General features: G+C 41.3%; 1 pseudogene; it reads right to left on the reverse strand.

Moving 5' to 3' along the window:
- Positions 1-2,575: 2,575 nt before the first annotated feature.
- LOC140908827 (E3 SUMO-protein ligase KIAA1586 pseudogene) lies at positions 2,576-4,602 on the reverse strand (annotated as a pseudogene).
- Positions 4,603-9,552: the final 4,950 nt, after the last annotated feature.

Genomic DNA, 9,552 nt, shown 5'->3' on the forward strand with positions numbered 1-9,552 from the left:
CCTAGTTTAAAGCCCTCTTCATTAGGTAGGCGAGTTAGTGTGCAAAGCTGTTCTTCCCCCTTCTTGGTCAAGTGGACCCCCCTCTCTTCCCAGCAGACCTTCTTCCCACAACAGCATCCCATGGTTGAAGAATCCAAAGCCCTCCCATCAACACCATCTGGGCAGCCAAGTGTTCATCTCCAGTATACACATGTCCCTGCCTGGGCCCTTACCCTCAGCCGGGAGGATGGATGAAAACACAACCTGCCCCCAAGACCCCTTCACCCTTGCTCTCAGAGCCCTGCAGTCACAGCTGCTCTGCGCGGGGCATACTGGGTAGTATCATTAGTGTCCATGTAGATGAGCAGCATGGAGTAGCGGTCATAGGGAAGGATGAATTGCTTTGTGACGTCTCAAACATAAGCTCCAGGCATGCAGCACACCTCCTGGGTCATCATGTCCGGTTGGGAGATGGATGCCTCCCCCACCCCAGAAAGGAGTCCCCAGCCACCACCAGCCTACACCTCCTCCTCTTGAGTGCAGTGGCTGTGAGCCTCCCAGCTTTGGAGGCAGATGGCTCCTCCTCAGCCATTGGGGTCTGCTCCTCACCTTCTGTTGCCAGTACAGCATATCAGTTCTTGACCTCCGTGGACAAGGAACCTTGGAGGTGAGGGAAGTGGAGCACTGTCCATTGGCCAAGGTGGCCAGCAGCCAATCTCCTCCTTATAGAGCAGCTGGTTCTCCTTCCCCCTCTGGTGCTTCTGTAGTCATCTATAGTCATCTAACATCCTGTCTCAGATGTTTTCATGTGCGTCCTGTCGATGAATTCCTTGTACTCCTGGATGCAACATAGAGAAGCTGCCTCCTCCTGCGGCTTTTACCTACTTCCTGAGGGACTCCACTAACAGACACCTCTCACACCAGATGGTTTCCCCCGCCTAACTTTTGCCGTCAGCGACATGCAGGCCGCATTCCCAGCGAGTCAAAACTAGGGCCTGAGTGGAAGCCTGTCTGATGGGAGGTCCACAATTGCAGGCAGAGGAAGAGCAGGCAGTGAGGTTGGCGGTATGCCATTTTTTTCCCATTGTGGCTTCTTCCTTGTAGAATACCTACCTTCCTGCCTTCCTCCACTGGCAAACTTTCTTAGTCTCTCAGCTGCCTTCATCTTACCAGCCACTGAGAGCCTGTGTGCTTTTTAAAGTGTGGGCCGCACACACAGCTAGAATGGGTGACTCATTCCCTCTCACTGAGCTGCTTCCAATCACTGGCCTAGTCAATCAAAAACTGCACTGCTCTCACTTCAAAGAACCCTACTAGAGCTCTTCAAAAAGCCATGCTAAAAAGGAAGGTGTTAACTCACCTAACTGTGTATCTTGAAGCTCGGACAAGGTAGGTGAGGTAATATCTTTTATTGGACTGACTTCTGTGGGTGAGAGAGACAAACTTTTGAGCCACACAGAGCTCTTCTTCAGGGCTTGAAGCTAATGTTTGTGGTATTATTTGATAGATGTGTTCCAGCTACACCAGAGGATGTTTTCCTTAGACTAAATTGAGCTGGAAACTACTTGTAAAATGACATAATTGTTCTAAAGACGCAAAAGTGACTTTTCAATTATTTCCTCTTAGTCTCTCCCTTGGGAGAGTTGTTGGTGGCTTATCTAGTTTAACAAGAGAAAACACAGCTCATTATATGCCACAGGTACTATAATGTTTCTCATTCTTGGCAAATAAGCTTTGACATTAATTCTTTTTTAAATAGAAGCAACAGCTTTCACTGTGGCCCTTGAAGCAGGGGAAGTGTCTCCTCGGGCAACACATTGGGAGTTAGGTTGAGGAAAGGGGAAGTAGTTCAGTTTCTGCATGGTGACAAATCAGCTAATTTTACTGGGGATTTTTTATTATGTTTTAAATCGTAAAACATTTTATTAAGTTGAAAAAAGAAATGAGTTAAAAGATATTAGAGGTGTCTGTAGTAGCTAGCCCCTTATTAAGCCTACATTGAGATTTGCACGTAGGATCCGGCAAAACACTTAAACATGTGTCAGAGTAGCAGCCATGTTAGCCATGTTTTGTTATCTGCAAAAAGAAAAGGAGTACTTGTGGCACCTTAGAGACTAACAAATAAATTTGCCACAAGTACTCCTTTTCTTTAAATGTGTGTAACTTTAAGCACCTGTAGTCAGTGATGAGCTGCCAAAATCTCAACAAGCGGTTCCCTATAAAAAGTTCTGATTTAAGGGATGTGCCACAGTATGTATTTTTTGTACCTTTTTCCATAAGAAGTGGCAATGCATTGAGTCATTTGGGAGTCATACTTAACAATAAAAAACATTTTAACATGTTTATTACAATAGAAACAAAGTATTGCTTTCTTAAATGAATTTAAAATACATTTGAAAAGAAGAAAATATAAAGAAGAGATGTATGAGTAAGCAAACGATAATAATATTTAAGAATGAAATGTCTGTTCTTGTATTTTAAAATATTACGTGTGAACTACTTAGGTTATTAAAAATAAAAAGTGTAATATATTCATGTTGAAGTATACAATGCAACAAGCAATATTTTAAAGAATATTTAAGTACATTATTTATTACTAATTAGGTAGTAATTTCCAAATGGCTTCTTGATCTTCTCCATAATCTTTGGTGTTGGATTCACGAACTCTGGTATCTAATGCAGATTGATGACTTCTCATCCATGCTTTAACATATGGTATTGGGTTCCAGGAACTTAGTGGTTTTCCCAACAAATTGATGGTCATAAAGCTTGAGATATGTGTAATTGTTAAATTCACCCTTTTATCACTACAAATAATATTCATCAACGAAAAAGCTCTTTCTGCTTCTGCAGAACTAATTACAATTGTGTTAATAATTTGCTTTGCTTTCCTTATTGTTTCCAGATCAGGAAGATGTTTTGGTTGAATGTTATTCTCTACATAGTCACGAAAATCATTTAAATTGACTACAAATTTTATGAATTTGTTTAATTCATGCACTTTTTCTTCTCCTGATTTCCAGGGTAACCTGACTTCTTCAATATTCCATGAAGTGGGATTCATAACATTGAATAATTCAACTATTTTAAGTGTATTACTAAAATGACCTAAATTATCTTCTTTATATTTAATGTGATTTTCGTTTAATAATCTTGCCTTCATTTTTTCAATAATACACTCTATTACTTTGTCTCGTGGCAGTGATTTAAACCTTACATTATATTCAAACTCTATGCATTTAAAAGCACCACTTTCTATCATTTCATTAATTTTATTTTCATGTATACCAAAACTATCTTTTAATTGTATGAAAAAATCAATCGTTCATTTGATTAGCTTATCTGCCTTTGTTAAACTCAATTGTCTCGCTTGCAGTGCATTTGATAATAATGCAAGTTCATCCAAAATGTCAATCATTAATGCCAAGTCTTTTAAAAATTCTTTGTTTTTCGATCTTTTTTCCATGCCTGAAAATTTCTTATTTTTGGAAAAATAAAAATAAAGAGCTGGATAAGCTCTCCAGACCTCTTTGACAGCTCTAAGGCTACAAGAAGCCCATCGTGGACCAAAAACACGGCCTGTTTTGATTATTTCAATATATAGTTCTTCAGAAACTTGTTTAAGTTCAAACTGACTTTTATTTGACTGATGAAAAATTGCATAAATCTTGTCCAAAAAATCTTGAAATGGCTTATTTCATTAATATCATTTATAGTATCATCTAAAGCCAGTTTTAGCCAATGATTCAAACAATGCCAAATTGTTATGTTTGGAAAATCTTGAATGAGTCTTGTAGCAACTCCAGATTTATGTCCAAGCATGGTGCTCATGCTATCAGAACAAAATCCTATTAAATTTTTCCTTAAATATTCTGTATTTCTCAAAGTATTGTAAATATTTTCTGCTTTTGTTGATTCTAATTCCACTAAATTGAGAAAAATTGTTGGTGAAGAATCTTGTAATTCACATTTTATAAGAATTACAAGCACAGTTTTACTTGAAATTGTAGAAGCTTCATCAATAATAATAATACAACTCTTTGAATTGTTTTCAGTGATTTTACTAAAAATTTGTTTTCTTATTAACTCAGCAATATACTCTACGATTCTGATGGCTGAAAATTGAGAATTTAGGCTGTTCCCTAAATCAGTTTCATTCTTAATTTGTAGCTCTACTTCATCCTCCATGTCTGACATTGGTCGGTTTCTTTTTACTAAGCTGTAAACTATGTTAAAAATTTTGCTGGTTATTGCAATATTTTTTTCAGTAACTTTATCAATCACTGTAGTGAGAGGTTCTTTTTTAGATTCATTTAAAATATTTATAACTCTCACATGAGAGCTTGATTTGAAATGTTCCTTCATTTTTTTTTTCTTAATGAAGCTTGCTGAACTTTTTTATCAGTTCCAGATGCTTTAATAGTACACTTCTGCCATTCCGAAGAAATGTGTAAAGATTTTCCTCCAAGGACCCCCAAATGTGACATATTTGCACAGTGGGAACAGCCAAGTTTTTTTGCCTTCAATTATCAAGCCATTATATTTCTTTAAAAAATATTGTGCCTGCTCGGCAGTCCAACAGTCGGGTACTACATTTTCACAATCATGTAAATCCTCTTCCATTGCGGACACATTTTCAGATGATTCAACATTAAAATATTTTCATCACCAAAATTATTGTCATTGGCGTTTGCAATATTTAAATATTTTCACTACTAGAACTACTGACTAATGATTTTGTCATTTTAGTGGAAAACCAGTCACTAATGCTTTTCTGGCGTTTCATTATGAAGGGTAAATAATATTGAATAGAAAACTTTAATCTTCGAATAACAGTCCAGTTAGTATTACACACCGAAATATCACACGCAATTTACTAGAAACAAACAGACCGACTGTGACTCACTGGACGTGTTGAATTGTATAGAAAACAGTTGAGCAAGTGCACGAATGAGGCAAGTGCAACCCCTGTTAATAAAATAATAAACGAGACGTTTGTCTTGCGTCAGGACGAACTTGGATGCGACCGAGTCTCAGCCTGCAACGACATTACATGCGCACGCGCATAGCAACATAAATCTTGAACTATCTGTTGTAGAAACGGCTCTTTAACTGCTAGAATTCTGTGTTCCTTTACATTTGAAGTTTATTTTGTATACTGTATTACAAGTCTTCATTAATTTAAGGTTTCCCGTGCCAGTTATAAATTTTACATTTACCTGAGCCCCCCATGGAACCCCAGGATGACAGTGGGCTAAGCGAGGCCAATGGCTGGGCCCCTGTCTGGCAAGGGGCCGGCGGCCAGGACCCCAGTCTGGCGGCGGGCTGAGCAGGGCAGCAAGGGGCCAGCAGCCGGGACCCCAGCTGGCAAGGAACCCCAGGTTCTGTCTGCCACCCCGCTCAGCCTGCTGCTGGACTGGAGTTCTGGCCACTGGCCCCTTGCCAGCTGGGGTCCCAGCCCTTGGCCCCACTCAGCCCGCTGCCTGGCTGGGGTTCTGACCGGGGTGGTGGACAGAACCCTAGACCGGCAGTGGCTCACCCGCCGCCGCTCTGGGGTTCCAGCCTGGATGAACGGAACTGAGCGGAGCTGGTGGCTGGGACTCCGGCTGGCAGGAGCCGGCGGCCAGAACCCCAGACTTTGTCCGCCACCCCACTCAGCCCACCGCTGGACTGGAGTTCTGGCCGCTGACCCCTTGCCAGCTGGGGTCCCAGCCAGGCAGTGGGCTGAGAGGGACCAATGGCTGGGACCCCAGCTGGCAAGGGGCCAGCGGCCAGAACTCCAGTCCGGTGGCGGGCTGAGCGGGGTGGTGGACAGAACCTCAGACTGGCAGTGGCTCACCTGCCGCTGGTCTGGGGTTCCGGCCGCCGGCCCCTGCCAGCCGGCATCCCAGCTGCCGGCCCCTCTCAGTTCCGTTCACCCAGGCAGGCAGCAGGCTGAGAGGGGCCAATGGCTGGGACCCCAGCTGGCAAGGGGCCAGCAGCCAGAACCCCAGACAGTCAGCGGGTTGAGCGGGGTGGCAGACAGAACCCCAGACCGGCAGCAGCTCACCCGCCACCGCTCTGGAGTTCCGTCTGCCGGCTCCTGCCAGCCGGGATTCCAGCCGTGGGTCCCGCTCAGTTCCGTTCACCCAGGCAGGCAGCGGGCTGAGTGGGGCCAGAGGACCCCGGCTGGCAGCAGCGTGCCAGTAAAAATGGGCTTGTGTGCCGCCCTTGGCAGGCATGCCGCAGGTTGCCGACCCCTACCCTATTATTTTCTACACCATTTTATAAGATTAAGATTATTCGTTTTAAGATAATTTTATAACATTTGTTTTCCTAACAATTTTTAGCATCTGGTTGTAAAACTGCTTCAAAATTTAGCAACCAGTTCCTGGGAACCGGTGCAAACTGGCTCCAGCTCACCACTGCCTGTAGTCTTATTGCTTACTGTAAAGGCAAAAGGAATTTTCAGACCCATGTTTGAATAGAGGTCCAATTTCTGAATTAACTTCCATTATCTGTATGAAGTTTGCATATGAATTATTTTAAACATGGCTTAGTCCAATCTCTTTTAAAAACTTGAGATTCAGAATTTTCTCCCTAGCAATGTAGATTTAGCTAAAGGAAATCTAGAAAGCCTCCTGCCTCTGTTAAATCCAACTGTGATGCTGGATACGATTTTCTTTGGATGCAAGTACAGAATGTTTCTTATCTAAAAAGGATGCATCTTATTATTATATATTGGGGAAAACTATCTAGGAAACGTAGAACCAGGAATGAGCTGTTAAAAACAGTGATAAATGTCGCAACACTGATTCTTTTGCTCTCTCATTTTGAGATGTCTCTTAAGTAATTTACTGTAGTTTAACATATCTTATTGCACAATGACTAATTTACCCAGCCTTCATAGATTGAACTGTGGTAGATTTCTTCTGCACATCATGTCTGAAGAAAATCTCATGTCTGAAGATATATTCTCCATCATAAATCTGGAAGTAGCAATACAAAAGTTTGATTCACAATGACTGGGATAAAACACGTCTCTTCCATGTGGCTGATAAACCAAAATGATTTGAAAAGCATGTAAGAGGTGACTTTGTTCTTCACTGTGCTTTTAACTGAAAACACTTTGCCACTACCCTTAGCTTCTCTGCTAGAATTCTACTTTTCTGCTGTTTACAAAAGACACTAGCAAGTCAACTTTTTTTTTATCATACTTTATAATAAGGGTACTGGAATTATACTGTCATTACAGTGCGGTTACCCTGTACATGTGACCCCCATTAGTATGGTGTCTGAGCACCTCACCATCTTTAATGTATTTACCCTCACAAAACCCCTCTGAGGTACGGAAGTATTACTATGTCCATTTTACAGGTGGGGAACTGAGGCACAGAGAGGCTAAATAACTTGCCCAAGGCCACACAGGAAGTTCAGGGAATTGAACCCATAAACACTTTTTATTATTTCTTATGTAAGAGCAGAGTGCCCACAGTTTGTTTTACTGCAAAATTATAGTAATTTTTCTGATCCAAGAAAGAGTCCTATTTTATGAAAGACAAGAAATGAAAGTAGTATAGTCTTTAGCTTCTCGAGTTCAGGGCCGTAATTCATTTTGGGAAGGATGTTACTCATGCAAATGGATTTTCCAGCCAATTTTCCCCATCTAATGGTTTTATTATTACACTGTTCTTCTGTCACACTCCATTGTTTTTTCTGCGTGTATTAAAACCAGCCTGTCACTGCAGGTCAGCAATGGATTTTGGTGTTTCCCAGAAAGAAAACTGCATCTTTAGTGACAAGGGTGTAAGTCAGTATACCGCTGTTGATTGAAGTTAATGGAGCTATGCCAGTTTACGTAACTAAGGCTATGGACAGATGTCTACAAATACTTTGTTTTGATTACTGTAAAACATTTGCCAATGCAGGATAAGCCTGTGTAGAATAAATTCGTACAGTTAGCAAAACTTACGAAAAATTGTGCTTCTGAGATTTTGCAGATAACTCCCAAAACTATGAAATATTATGGGCCTGATAGTGAGCCTTTTACTTATATTAGTAAGTATTTACTTCCGTGAGTGATCGACTGAAATTGGACTGTTCATATGTACAACTACTCACCACCCGGTGTGAATAAGTGGCTCACAGTCTAGCTTTACGTTCATCTGCCTCAAATATGGGGTCCCATTGTGCTGTCTTTGCTCTCATTCAATAGTATCTTAGATCACAAGTAGTCCCCTTGACTTCAGTGGGACTGAACATACGTGTGGTGTAACGTACTATACAGTGTGAATAAAGATATCACAATCAAACCCTTGTTTTGCACTACTAAGTTCTAAAGAGTTTTATAGCAATCTTATGTTCATGTCTATGGGCTGTACGGTATGTGCCTGTCTTCTCCATAGTTATAAAATGCCATCTGGCTAGAACCTTGACTTGTGCTTACATGTTTTGTGCATAGTATCAGACCTAGGGTTCAAGAGCCAGACTAAGGCCCTGTTCCTGCAACTGATAGTATTCAGATATGCCACTGTGTCTGGGTACTCCACTGAAGACAGCTGGGCTCTGTGCTAATGCCTTTGCACAATGAATTGCAGTGACAGGATATTAAACAACAAAAACAAGATGAAACAAAATGAGGATATAAAGCATCAATGCTCAGATCCTTCTTTCTGCTCTTTCTTGTATAGTTGTTGATGTGCTCAAAGTGCTATACCAACATTAATTAAGCCTTAATGCATATATTTGTCAGTAGGATCATCCCTGTTTTATAGATGAGGGACTGTGAGCAGCAGAGAAGGCTACATAGCAAGTCAGCAATAGAGCCAGGGTTAGTCCTAGACTCCCAACCCTGTACTCTTTTTCCAACTTAAATTAAAAGTTTGATACTAAATGATTAACTACAACTATACCTTGGGGACATGGAGGATAAAGCAGTCAATCATTTACTTTACTCAGCTACAAAGCTGAATCTGAATAGGTTGAGCTAATTACCCTAATTAAGAATTTTTCTGCACCTGTTGATGTAAAGGTCCAAGTCAAGTTCCCATTCTAGCCTCCAGTATTCTGTTTAAAATTTGTTACTGTTGTCTGCCAAAGACTGTCTATCCACAAAGCCTGTGTCATGCTTGGAGAAAGAATCCTGGACTGGAAAATTACTGTACATTGTTCAGAAAGGGGTTAAAATAGAACGGAGAGTGCTCTCATATTAAAAAAAAAAAACTGATGGAAAGCCATTCATTTAAGCCTCTAGATACCATTTTCTACCTCCCCTGCTGAAATACATAAATCAATCACATGTCTATCCTCAGTCCTGCTGGCAGACCCCATGCCTGCACAGAGTTGCAGACCCCATACCTGTACAGAGTCCACATGGGTGAAGGGGGCCACTGTGTAGTTCTGGGTTCAGGATCAAGACCTCATACAACTGGGATTCACAACAGCTTGACTATTAGTGCTACATAAGAGAGAAGAATTTACTGTCCTCTTCTCTCCATCTCTTTTACCATTAGGTAACAAACCCTCTGTAGCTCAAAGGCAACTTTTGTTAGACAAGGGGAAGATTCTGCCTAATTCTGGAGGAAAATGTTAAGG

Source organism: Lepidochelys kempii, chromosome 3 (assembly GCF_965140285.1).
Source record: "Lepidochelys kempii isolate rLepKem1 chromosome 3, rLepKem1.hap1, whole genome shotgun sequence".
NCBI lineage: Eukaryota > Metazoa > Chordata > Testudines > Cheloniidae > Lepidochelys > Lepidochelys kempii.